The sequence below is a fragment of the Benincasa hispida genome, chromosome 3 (assembly GCF_027475165.1).
Source record: "Benincasa hispida cultivar pf3 chromosome 3, pf3_genome.v1.1, whole genome shotgun sequence".
NCBI classification, from domain to species: domain Eukaryota; kingdom Viridiplantae; phylum Streptophyta; class Magnoliopsida; order Cucurbitales; family Cucurbitaceae; genus Benincasa; species Benincasa hispida.
In genome coordinates, this window is record NC_143480.1 from 45,760,534 (window position 1) to 45,773,563 (window position 13,030).

The following is a 13,030-nucleotide window of genomic DNA, read 5'->3' on the forward strand; positions in this document are numbered from 1 at the left end:
TTGGTGCCGAGACATTGCCGCTTGTTTGTATTTGTTTCTACTCTTTTCATCATTGTATCTCATCTTCTTTATCTCTTCATTCACACACCATGTATCAGATGTTAAATAGATATATTGAATGTCTCGATCGTTTTCATTACCACTTCTCTATCTATTTCCGTTCCTCTGTTCATCGTTTTCTTCATGAAGTGTTCTTAATTCCCTGGTAGCCAATATGAATTAAACGAGTACTTAATCTGTGTTAGAGAGAGATAATTGCGTTTAGCTAAGGCATGCTAAACGACATCTTCACCTGTGAGAGCAGAAGTGAAGATGTCATTATGATCTATCGAGAGAAGTTTAGAAGAAAGCGTTAACTAGAGCGAGTAGTACTTCCAGTAATGGAAGCAACCTTGCGTTCAATACGTTCGTCTCTGTTTCATCATAGACATGTGGGAACGTGGCTGATCACTGAAAGGTGTACGCTAAGGGAAAAATGGAACCGTACTTATAATTTTAATGCAATTAAGGAGCTTGCGATGTTTATATTAATTATCTTCCTCTATCTGCTTCGCACATAAGACTTGCCATCGCATCACATGATCTGTGTATAATCTTCACAGCCAGCCTTGTCCTCAATATTTTTTATCATGTCGCCTGTATCTTGTACCATCTTAGCTTAGGTTTACTATATTTTATTTTATTATCGCATTTTTACTGCTTTCCTTTACTTTATCACAACTTTATATACTTGTACAAAAATATTTTTATTAAATTGAAAAACCTGGTCACATGTATCATAAACATAACGCAGTAACCTCAAACAGTCCCTGTGTTTGACCTCGGATTACACCGAGAAACTTATGATGGAATTATACTTGGTTTCAACGCAAGGAAACTTGTGACAATGCACAACATACTACAAGAACATCCATTAATAACACATATCTAGAAGTAGTATTGCATGAATTGAGTCAAGTCAGTCAATGGGCTTATATCTCGTGTGTCATCAGTGCATGCATAATATGGAAAAAAAAACTTTAGTATTACAGTAATTTGCATGTTAAATTGTTATTATCGTTAATTAAAGCGAAAGCAAGTATTTTAGAAGAATTCGACATGCTGAAATTTTAAACATATTGTTATTAGTAAATTGCAACTAAATCCAAACATGTTTTAGCAAAGTAATAATGTATCCAAAATTCATTATTTTTGCAGTGATACTATAGTGAATGAGAATAAGTGCTACCGAGGGGCAGTCAAATACTCCTTCACTAAAACAAGATACTCTTGACTAAATACTATCTCCAGAACAACTCTTATTCCTATAGTCATTTAGCTAACGTTTTCGGTCAGAAACTACTAACACTTATTAATTCTATAAATGTAATCCTCCATTTTCAGACTTTAGAGGTCGGCCTCAATGATGCTACCAAATTGGAGAGTAAAAGTTGGGAATGGACCTAAGAAATCCTATCCATTTCTGGATTTTGAGTTGTTTAGAATCCTATGTTACCAACCTCCGAGGGGATATCCATTGTTAAACGACTAGCAAAGGCCGCTTAAAGCTAACCAACATGCACAACAAAGGAATCTCATGGTCCAAACCAATGGAAAAGATCGCAGGATGTGTTGACACGTACCTTTCACCCACTTACTATAAACTACTTCCCTTATTCACCTTGATCTTGACCCTTACAAACACTTTCCGAATGGAGATCAATCCTAGGGTGACATGAAGCGTCGCATGAATCTCATGGTGTGAACTTTTTAGGGACATGAGAATTGAAATTAATATATCGTATATTTAATTTTACATTGAACAACTTCCCCTCATTCACCTTGATACTAACTCATGCAAACACTTTTTGAATGGAGGTCACTCCCAGGGTGACATGAAGTGTCATATGAATCTCACAGTGTGAACCTCTTATGACGTTATGATCAAAATCAAAACATCACTTTTTATTTTACTTTGAATAATTTCCCCTATTCATCGTAATCTCGATTTATGTAATCTGAATGGAGGTCACTCCCAGAGCGACACAAAACGAAATATGAATCTCGACTGTGAACTCTAAGGGACGCGAGAGCTAAAACAACATATCGTATATATTATTAATCTCTCACTGAAGTGTTCTAATAACAAATCATATATGTTATTAAACTCCCACTGAAGTGTTCTAACATTTGTTTGGGTATACTTTTACACAAGTTTGTTTCGACTAATTAAACAACCTACGTCTAGATGTTTGTCCAAGTATAACGTTTATATTTGGATTTAACCTATAATGTCGAGGTAACAAACCAGTTTTAAAACCTCACATCGCTCACGCATTGCTCATAAAACTAGTTAATAATGCTCAATTATTCGGCCATAATTCCCAGGTAAAAGGTATTTCGTAGACCGTTAACTCAAATACCCTCAGCCTTAGAACAGATTATATACCGGTTGAGTTCATTACCTATGTTTTATAAGAAAACGACCTATTTTAACTATTAAAACAAGTGGTTCACCTACGTGAGCATGCAACTTATCTTTGTTATGGATTTTAATATCTAACCCAATTTTATAACAACTTATAAAGCTTTAGACATGCTTTTGCATCTATAACATACATCAGATATCTCATGATTTAATATAACACTTATATTAAAACAATTGAAACCCAAAACATGTATATTATATATTATAACATCTTATAACATACTTTCAATGCATGTAACATGCTTCCTATGGTGGGATTTTAAATCTGTATGGCATACTATATTCACATACAAGATTTATTTAATTATAGCATACATCACATGCATAAATAATTAAATACCAACTGATATGGTTTTAGTTTTGGCATTTTCAAGAAAACAAAGATCTAATTATTACATAAAATAGCAAAAACTGGATCCAAAAACTTCTAGACCGCTCGAACCACCCCGATCAGAATCTAAACCTCTTGAACCGAACCTCCAGTACTAAAAAATGGACTAAACAGGGCTTAATTCCATCGAGTACCATCGAGTAAATTCCATCGTACATTGAGTATGTCATCGAATAAATGCCATTGAGCATCGAATAAGCCATTGAGTAAATGCCATCAAGCATCGAGTATGCCATCAAGCATTGAGTATGAAGAACAGAGCAGTGGTTGAAAAACCAATTTTTGCTGCTCGACCTTCTTCACGTCATTCTTTAATTACAACCTAATTTCAATTCTAATGACTCCAATCGAATTAAACTTAATCACACATTAAGGCCCATCAATCAAGAGCCAAGTACAAGAATTACAGAATAATTGAAGAAAATTCAATGCCAAAACTCAAAAAAACCATAACAGTTCACCATTTTCATACAACTTATGAAAAACACCCACCAAGCAAAAATTAACTTGAATTGAATGCTTAAATGATGCTCTGATACCAATTGTTGGTTTACAAAAACATGCAGCAGAAGAAAAGATGATCATTAAGCATTCTAATTCCTCAATTTTGACATCAAAATAAGCATGTTCATTAGGGTATTAAGAGGGTTTCAACACATACCTTTGAAGATCCTCTTCAAACACGAATTTGAGTCGCAATCTTCTTCATTGTAGTCATGGACCACCAAGAGATCTTCTCTACTATTTTACAACCTTGAATTTGAGTGGTGGAACTTACAATTGAGCTGAATTTATGAAGGTTTTGGTGTGGGTTTTTCAAGAGGGAAAAATTTTATGCAGAAAGTTATTTTCAGTAGCATGAAGAAAAGACCGTCTCACAAATTTAGAGAGTTTTATCCTTCCACTTCAAGCAGGCACTGAAGTACAGTCCCATTAACACTTCAAATGCCTTAAATTAATAGGCTAGGTGTGTTAATTAAGGAGAAACACCTCCTACTTGATAGGAGATTGGATTTCTCCACTATCAACATAATTTCCAATTTAATTTATACTTTTAGTTAATTCTAAAGTTAACTAAAATATAATTTAATTAACTAAAAAAATAAATTCAAAATTTAAAAAATCCAATTTCTCAAATTGTATCAAAATAGAAAATTAATTTGATTTTAATTAATTAAACATATTCAATTAATGAAATAATAATTTAATATCAAATATTAAATTAATCACACACCTAATCTTAAACATGAATTCTATTCATGTTATTAATATTTAAATCAATATTTAAATATCGTAAACTCTCTAATTTCGTTTAATTTCAATAAATTAAACGTAAATTAATTATATCGAATATAATTATACAAAACCTAATTTGAATTTGAACTATTCAAATTCAAACCCTTAAGTCAATTTGAACACTTCAATTTGAAATCATTCCATATTCACTCAATTTACTAATTTAAGGTGTTCATGTTTTACGTGCTAGTATATGGACCTTATGGACCTACAGATCACGAGCTGCAACATTTGAGATTAATTGGCTAATACTCTTTAGATTGAATTAATCAATATTTATTAACTATCGAGTCACACCACTATAGCTTGATAGTTTCACTCTTCTCACTGTAGATATATTTGTGTCCATTTGATTTAACCATAATCAGTAATTCGACCCTTCACAGGTTTTTTGTAATAATGGCTAGATCAATATGTTGTTTTAGCCCCGAAATTACATATTGCTCCTTAAGTTCTACTGATCCTCTAATGAACAATTGGTTTGGGATCCAATCACTAAAACGGATCTCTCTTGGGCCAACAAGAGGGTGGGGCCTGATGGATGGAAAATGGAGTAAATAAATATGCTTTCATTGTTTGTCCTCCATACATCGGTAGTCATGCGTTGGACTAAAGGATATGCAATATGGGTCTAAGAATCTATACAATGGCCATGTGTTCCTGCCACAAGTTTTCTTGCTCTCTTGCCAAGTATAACGAGATCGCAAGTTTCTCGGGGTCATCTAAGGTTGAACTCAGGGACTTGCAGCTAAATGTTATGAATTAATTTGTGCATATGAATTAAGTCTAAGGGCTATGCGCTACTCCTACTCCTAACTAAACAGATTAAGCAATGAAAGTATAACTATGAGAGATAGAGACACAACAACTGTTAACGCGTAATAAGATGCATGGAAAAAATAGATAAAATGGTGGAGATGACTTCACCGCATCAATAAGTTTGATCGCAAGAGTAACCCCAACCAGTGCAAGCTATGTGATTATGCTATACACACATGACAAAGACGCATGCGATGCATATTCAATAGTGTCAATAGAACTTATGTCTAAGTCTCTATTCGTGATCACGTGCTCCCACACATGAACAAGGTGACCGCATACCACCGTATCCTACTTCTGGACGCATGCGATATGACCGCATACTTTTATATCCTATCTATAGGGTGCATACGTTGTGTAATAGCAAACAAAACTTATTCCCAAGCTTCTATTCTTGCTTATGCGATCCAATCTGACTCTCTCAAGCCTAGATTTTGTATTTATACTACTCTCCTAAGTATGCCCAAATGATGAATGATGCGCTCATAAGACAAGGTAATCACATAAAGCATGGTTGACATAAGATTATTCCTATCTCTAGGAACACTGCTTACTTTGCTTAATGCATTCCACTACTTACCCTCTCAGGAAATTAGTTGTCGCTTATTAGCTCATAGACAAGCGTTAATACAGCCTCGCACTAAGCAAATAGGATTTTCTCACAATACCCGCGTAACGCACACCTCTTGGTGGTTTGCTACATACTTCATATGTCTATGCCACATAATTAAGTATGTGATACTCTAGCAATCTTACTTAGTCGTTGCAATGAAAGTAAAGGATGATAAGAAGAAGTAAATAAAGATGGAATCGAAGGAAATAGAGAAATGCATTGATCACAATATGTATTAATCTCTTAAGCCACAATGTAGTACAACATAAAGATAGAAGAGATATGGAGGGCCAGATGGGCAATGTCTTGCTTCCATTAGATGTGTGTCAAGGCTGTCGGTAGTGCCATGGATGGGCGATAGAGTAGTCTATCTCGAGATCTATCTCCGACGAAGCTCCGGTATCACTTGGAATGTAAGAGGAATGAAGAACTCTCAAGAATATCTTCTCACACTTTCGTCTGGATCACAAGCCCTAAGACAGAAGCTCGAATTAATTGAAGTGGGGCTCTAAGGCTTCTATTTATAGAGCTTGATCGCCGATAGCATTAATGGTCCTCTTCTAAATTTCTGTTGCTAACGGTGTGATGGACCTGCTCTGAATCTCTATTACTAACGGCGTGGTTGGTGAAATGTCAAAATCACCTTTTGATACTCCCAAGGTATGCGTTCATGCTTAGTTTCCGAAGTATCATCGCATTCCACCACCCTTGTGTTCATCCCTCTATTATGGTTATTACTCTGTAGCTGAAACCTCTATACGATGGACGCATGCGGTTAATGACCACAACATCCATGCGTCAAATGTATGCGATCGCCTTTATGATGGTGAGATTCACCGCATGCGATCGATTCCTGCATTAGCTACAAAAATAGACAATTGGACGTAAAATAATGCATAATATTGGGTTAATTGAGATTTTCATTGTCGATCGACGCAAGCTCACTTTCTCATGAATTCTTAGTATAATTGCCGCATATTCTTCTTATCAGCCCTCATAATTCTTAATAAAAGGCCTATAATAACGTACATTTCTGCCCGTCATCAGGCCCCTTGTTCAAGACTTGAATTCAACACTTAAATAACAATCTTTCTCCTATCCCTAAATCGGGTTGGCGTGAATTTTATCTTGCATCCTATGTCCCCAGCTATCTATCCGGTCTTACCCCTGAAATGGGAGGCTTATTAAGTTGGCACTATTAAGCCAACCCTCACCTATGCAAATCTAAGAATAATCCCGAATAAACAATAATTCATAGTTTTCTTAGGATTAAGATCGAGTTACCTAGGTCATCTGAGCAAAATAGTCAGTCTTAAACAATAAACAACGTTATAAAGTACGAGTAACTTATTTCTTGGTCCGAACTTATGAAAATTCATTGCATAGGATGCTCTCATTCCTTATGTCAATACATGAACGAATTAGGATCACTTTGTTTGTAGTACCTTACAACAAATTTTAACAACTACAGAGTGGGCCACATCCGATAGTGTTACTAGAATAAGGCACCCAACCTTATTCGTATACTATAGACCATTTTGGCTATTTACTCAAACTTGATCTATCTTTAAGTCTCTACATAAAGTTCAAGTGTTCATATAATAGCCATGGATCTTAGTTTATTAGATTTAGTCTTAACAAGTGCAAAATAACTTTATTGAAGAAATAATGAATAACATCTTTATTGATAATAGAAAATGTTTAACTCTATAAACTGCGAGTTTTAGGACATACAACCTAACAGAAACTTTCTCACTTGTTGTCATGTTAAAGTGTATTAGGATTCTTATGTCCAAAGCCACATATTACAGCTATGAAATATAACAAATGGACGTCAAAACTACCTGTCTGAATGGTAATCTTGAAGTGACCATCTATATGAATCAACCAGAAAATTCATTAAACAAGATCAAGTACAAAAGGTTTGCAAACTTAATCGATCCATTTATGGACTAAAACAAGCATCTCGATCTTCGAATATAAGATTTGATGTTGCGGTCAAATGTTTTTGCTTTGATTAGAATGTTGATGGGCCATGTGTTTACAAGAAAATCATCAATAGCTCAGTAGCTTTCCTCGTGCTATATATGGATTATATCCTACTCACAAGGAATGATGTAGGTTTTCTATCTGATGTAATGAAATTGCTAGCCTCCTATTCCAAATGAAAGATTTGGGAAAGTCGTAGTTTGTTCTAGGGATCGTAAGAACAAAAGGTTGGTGTTGTCTCAGGGATGGTATATTGACAATATGCTAGTCAAATATTTGATGCACAATTCCAAGAAGGGTTTATTACCTTTCAGGCATGGAATTGTATTGTCTAAGGAACAATGTCCTAAGACTCCTTGAGAGGTTGAGGAAATGAGACAAATTCTCTATGCATTGATTGTTTGTAGCCTTATGTGTGCAATGTTATGTACCAGACCTAACATTTGCTATATAGTAGGGATTGTCAGTACATATCAATCCAATCTAAGATTAGATCACGTGACAGTGGTCAAAATAATCTTCATATACCTTCGGAGAATGAGGGACTATATGCTTCTGTATGGACATAAAGATTTGATCCTCACAGGTTACACAAAGTTTGACTTTTAGACTGATTGTGATTCTCGAAAATCCACATCAGGGTCAATGTTTACTCTGAATGGAGAAGCTATAGTTTGGCGAAGCATCAAGCATGGATGCATTGGAGACTCCACTATGGAAGCCGAATACGTAGCTGCTTGTCAAGCTGCTAAAGAGGTTGTTTGGCTTAATTTTTTTTTTTTATTTGGAAGTTGTTCCAAATATGCCTTTTCCCATCACACTTTATTGTGATAACAGTGATGTTGTGGCAAATTCAAAGGAACCTAGGAGTCATCATAGAGGCAAACACATTGAACAAAAACATCACTTGATTCGGGAGACTGTGCATCGAGGTGACGTGACTGTCATGAAGACTGCTTTGGAGCACAACGTTGTTAATCTGTTTACAAAGGCTCTCATGGCCAAAGTGTTCGAGGGATATCTAGAATGCCTGGGTCTACCAAATATGTTACATATTGTCTAGGGCAAGTGGGAGATGTTACTGAGATATAGTGTATGCCCTAGTTTATTGTATTTTGTACTTTATTTGTATTGTACATTAGGCTCCCTAAGCTTTAGGATAAGTGGGAGAATTTTGGGATTGGTATCCTAGATCTTTTGTAATCTCATAGTTTGTAAACATTGTATAAACAAATTGTTATTAATAAAATAATTTTTATTTTATGAGCATACACTCAATCCAATAAACTAAGATCCTAGGTTATTTTATGTAATTTAAACAAATATGTAGAGACATACAGGTGGATCTTGTTTAAAAATAACCTAAATGGTCTGTAGTAGATGGATAAGATTGGGTACCTTATCCTGGTGACACTATGAATACGACTGGCTTTGTAGATGTTACAAGTGTTGTAAAGTGCTACAAATGATCTGATCATGATCAGTTATGTAGGATACGTGAGGCGTATCCTATACAAGAGTTTGTATAAGACTAGAGCACGAAATAGTTAGTCTCATTATATAATACCATTAATAATTGAGACTTACATTTTAAGAGGATGATCATAGATGACATAACCTGAATCTTGAGTGAGTTATGAACTCCTACTCATGAATTCAATCATTTGATTTGTATGGGTGAGAATGGCCAGATTGCCAACTCAATAAGCATACCATTTTAAGGATTCATCTGATTGGGGAGTTGGGAACACAACTACACAAGATAGAATGCACTTCTTCCCTGATGTTGGAGTAAGTAGATAAATTTCTCCCTTAAGGATTGATTCTGGGGCTTGAACAATGTGGTCACACCCTCTCCTGGCCCGAGAGGGACTTAGTCATAGTTGGACTATGACTTATTATTCATTAGAGAAATTAGTGGTACTTAAGAAGTTAGATGTAACTACAGGCGCAAAATGGTAATTTTGGCCTAGCTGTTCTTACGAGCAATTTGTGAAGGGTTATCAGACTATTGATTAGTTATATTCAATGGACATAGAAATATATTTGTAGTGCGAAGAGTGCAGGTATCAGTTTTTAGTGGAATGACTGACATTTAATGAAAGTTGGGTAACTTAATTAAAGATTTTAATTAATTATCCAAACACCATTGGAGCTTCAATCTACAGGTCTAGAAGGTCCTCTCTATAGCTCAATCGGGATTTAATTGAGAATTAATTTTTGGATTAATATGAATTGTACAAATTAATTGAGAGAATTAATTATATATGATATAATTAATGAAATTAATTATATATGTGATATAATTAATATAATGCATTTGATACATTATAGCATAAAGTATTTTGAGAATAATTTTAATATGATTCAAATACTGATTATATGAATGAGATTCATATAACTAAATATAATATAAAATGATTTATATTAAATACCATAAATAGTTGAGATGAATTAAATATTTGAATATGTTTAGAATATTAATTATATGGATGAGATTCATATAATTGATTTTAGTATAAATATGACATATTAAATGTTATTCATTATTGAGAGAAAATAAAACTATGGATTATATTGTATTTGATACAATATAAAAAGTATAGGTTATGTGTTATATTTGATATAACATATAGTATGTATATATAATAAGGTAGTTAATATTTGATATAACATATAGTATGTATATATAATAAGGTAGTTATTATATCTGTATTATTATTAATTAAATTAAAATTTATTTTTTGATACTTCTTAACCTGTACGTAAGAACAGGAGGTGTGGATCTCTCATTTTTTTCCTTGAAGTTTTTACAGAGAAGAAAAATATTCTTCTTCTTCTTCTTCCTCCCTATCTCTCCTCTTTCCCTCTTCCAAAAAATTGGTGTAGAGCCCACCATTTCTGCACATTTTCATTCCTAAGAGAATACAGAGAATTCTCAAGTGGTGGTGCCTAATTGGGATTCCGTATCTTGGAGATCGAGATCTAGAAAGAAGGGTTTATGATCCGTTTGAGGGAAACATGAAGATGCGTGCTTCAAAGGTAAGGTCTCCTTCCCAATTTCTTATGGTTTAGCATGCTGTAAAATCTTGGTTTAATAATGCATAATTGTTTTGTTCTGTAATTTTCGAATTTTGTAAAAAATAAAAATTGGGAACGATCCCCGCTTCCACACAGAAACCTTCATCGGTTTCCATTCAGGACATTGGTTTCCTTCTTCTATCATTTCCATACTCAATCTTTAGAAGAATGAAGATCGAATAGTTGGGCGTGATACGATCGAAGACAAAAGTTCTTTGCTCAATTTCTTTTAAGTCATCGACTTCTTCAGCAGTTATATAATTTTTGTTGACTTCTGCTATGCTAACTACGTGACATGTAGTAACTTCTGATACTTCCTCTAGATGATTATCGAGGAAGTTCCTTGGGAAGAATCCAATCAAAGTCACCAGCCGTTGAAGTTGAGGGTTTTCATCTTCTTCCTTAGAAGGCTTAGGCTTCCATGCCTTCTTTTTTCCTTTCCTTTTATGAGTCTTGTTCCTTTTTCTATAGCTTCGATAGAAGCTTGACTCTTTTTTGGGTAGAATTTGGTTGTCTTCTTTTTCAACAAGTCACAACTATCCATTCTTTGTTGCCATCTTTAACAAGATCATCTTTGATTCAAAAATTTGTTGTTAGAATCACTTGTTGAAATCGAACAACTATAAACTCAAAAGTCCCAAATTGGATGAAACTTTCTCTTTGATCATAGGACGTAGACGGTGGAACACTTGAAGTCGCCGCTACTGCAATTGAAGGAACTCTAAATAGAGGACCAGTTAGTAGAAGCGGATCATTCTAAATTTCATTGAGAAAAAACACAAACAATTACAGTATAAAAGAACAGATTATGCATGAATAATAAATTACAAGCATGCTTCTTTAATTGAACAAGGGATAAAGTATGAAAACCTTTGAAGAATTCTTTCTTCAAGTATCCTTCGATCGTTCAGCAACTCGTTCAATAGGACGAACTCAAACGCAACGATTAGAAAAAGAAAGAGCACGAACTAAAAAAATCCTTGATCACTATCAAGTGCAACTCGACCCTCGACCGTCGACCCTCGAACGGAACAAGAACACCACCATAAGAGTTACCTTGGTATTCTCGATATGAGAATCTAGGAGTTGTGGGCTCTGTGTGACTTTGAATAGAGGAATGAAGGAGGTAAATGATCGAGTAAGTAAGAGAAGGAAGAAGTTTATCGTATAGACTTCATACTCGATCGTGTAGTAAAAAGAAGCCTATCATATAGACTTGGTACTCGATCGTGTAGCAACAAGTAACTATCGTAAAGTAAACTTGATACTTGATCGTTTAGTCTGTGAGATGCTATCGTTTAGTAAAACTCTTTTACTCGATAGTCTTTCTTTTTATCTCATAGTTACCATAACCGTGCATAACTTCCTACTCAAGTCGATTATTAAAGAAAAAGAATAATTAATTATCATATAGTTAATATATTATAAATAAATATAATAACCAACTTATAATATTATATTTATAACCCATTGTTTTAATATTTCATCATATGAAACATATAAACCATAGTTCCTTTTCTATTTTATAGTATTAATATAAATCATATTTATATTAATTCCTCCAATTAATAATGTATCAAATACATCATATCAATTATATCACGTATAATTGAATCAATTTAATTATATAATCAAATTTCCTATTGTTATAACCCAAAATCCGATTCTCAACTTGAACCCATTGAGCTACCAAGAGAACTTTATGAACCTGTAGCTTGAAGCTCCAACGATACGTGAATAACTGAATAAACTCTTTAATCACGAGATCCACCATCTATTAATTGTTGGTTACTCCACTAAAGACCGAGAGTTGCACTCTTTGTACTAAAGATATATTTTTGTGTCCATACAACCATTCAACAATGTGATGACCTTTCACAAATTGCTCGTAAGTACAGCTAGGCCAATTTACCGTTTTTCCCTGTAGTTCATCTAACTTCTTAAGTACCACTGATTCTTTTAATGAACAATAAGTCATAATCCTATTGTGATTAAGTCATCTTTTCCCAAGAGAGGGTGTGGTCACTATATTCAAGACCCGAAATCAGCCCTTAAGGGAGAAATTTATCTACTAATCCCTACTTCAGGGAAGGAGTGAATTTAGTTTTGTGTAGCTGAGTTCCCAGCTCCCCAATCAGACAAATCCCTAAATGGTAGGCTTGTTGAGTTGGAAATCCATACAAATCAAAAGATCGCCCTTATGAGTAGGAGTTCCCAACTCACTCAGGATTAAGGTCATGTCACCTATGGTCATCCTAGTAAAATGCAAGTCTCAATTATGATCGATTTTATATAAAGAGACTAATCATTTCGTGGTTCGGTCTTATACAAACTCTTTGTATAGAATACCCCCGCTCGCATGTCTCAACATGAA